The sequence below is a fragment of the Octodon degus genome, unplaced genomic scaffold (genome assembly GCF_000260255.1).
Source record: "Octodon degus isolate 3935 unplaced genomic scaffold, OctDeg1.0 scaffold00052, whole genome shotgun sequence".
NCBI classification, from domain to species: domain Eukaryota; kingdom Metazoa; phylum Chordata; class Mammalia; order Rodentia; family Octodontidae; genus Octodon; species Octodon degus.
In genome coordinates, this window is record NW_004524628.1 from 12,440,058 (window position 1) to 12,441,425 (window position 1,368).

Sequence of the window (1,368 nt, forward strand, 5' to 3'; positions counted from 1 at the left end):
ACCAAGAATGATCAAGCGAAATAAAGAAGGCCACTATATACTGGTTAGGGGAAAAATTCAAGAGGAAGAGGTAACACTCATAAATATGTATGCACGAAACACAGGAGCACCCAACTATATAAAACAAATCTTTTTCTTTTTTCTAGATCAAAGGAATGTTTATTACAACACTTATGGGCCTGCTGCCTCCATAAATAAATCTGTACAGAGTTGGGAAGTAGGACCACAATATATATAAAAGGGAGAGCACAGAGTTAAGGCTCAGGGATCAGTATGTGTCGCCAGACTCTGCATTCTCCATTTCAAGTACACTAGCAAGGTTGCTGGTGGGAGGAGAGATCGCAGCGCCTCTGCTACAAGGCTGACCTCGCTTTGGAAGTCTAATGCAGGTTTAGCTTATGACCCTGGTCCAAACGTCCCAGCCTTTTCTGCTACTTCCAGAGCTAGCTTCGGGTTTTGGTCAAACAACTCACACCTGATGGGCATTTCCAGAGAGTAGAATGGATTCTTGAGGGCACAATCTGAGTAAATCTCATAAATTTTTCAGAGAAGAGAAGCAGTTCCAGCTTGCCTAGGATCTGCCAGCACCACAAACATGATCCCTGTCAGCGTCTGGAAGCAGTGCAGTTTGAATGTGTCTGTCTCCAGCATCTCAATGCCAGAGCTTCCCTGTTCAGGAGACAGCTGGGAGCCAATGGCAAAGAGTGAGTGGAACATGGAGGCCAGCATGAGCTTCTCACTGGAGGTGAGGTGGGGCCGGCCGAAGCGAATGGACACCGGGTAGTTGGCAGGGTTGCCAGATACTCCAGCACCTCTTACCCATCATACTTGTACTTGCCATTCATGTCCGTGTCACTGATAGCCAGCACTACGTGGCCCACCCAGATGCCATGCCATTAGCCAAAAGCAACCAGCACTCACTCATCACGGAGCTTGAGCAGCAGATCCAGTGGGTAACTGAACGTTTTCTCAGCCTCAGCCCGTGGAACGTAGCTGTTGTGGTGATAAATCAGGCCGCCAGCTTTGTTTACCACAAACACACTAAAAATTGCCATCGCTGTGGCAGCCGCCCGGCTCTCAATTCGGGCCTATAAAGCAAGTCTTAATGGACATGAAAAATCTAATATGCAATACCACAATCTTAACAGGAGACCTTAACACCCCTTATTCCCAAAAGATAGATCAACCAGACAAAAACTTAGCAAAGAAATAACAGAACTGAACCAGAGCTTGAAACAAATGGACTTTGTGGACATACACAGAGTGTTCCACACAAACACAGCTGAATACACATTTTTCTCTGCTGCACATGGGTCATTTTCTAAAATACACCACATACTGGTCCATAGGTCATGCTTCAGTATATGT

At 46.1% G+C, this 1,368-nt stretch overlaps 1 pseudogene; it reads right to left on the reverse strand.

Moving 5' to 3' along the window:
* Positions 1 to 172: 172 nt before the first annotated feature.
* LOC101573201 lies at positions 173 to 1,055 on the reverse strand (annotated as a pseudogene).
* Positions 1,056 to 1,368: the final 313 nt, after the last annotated feature.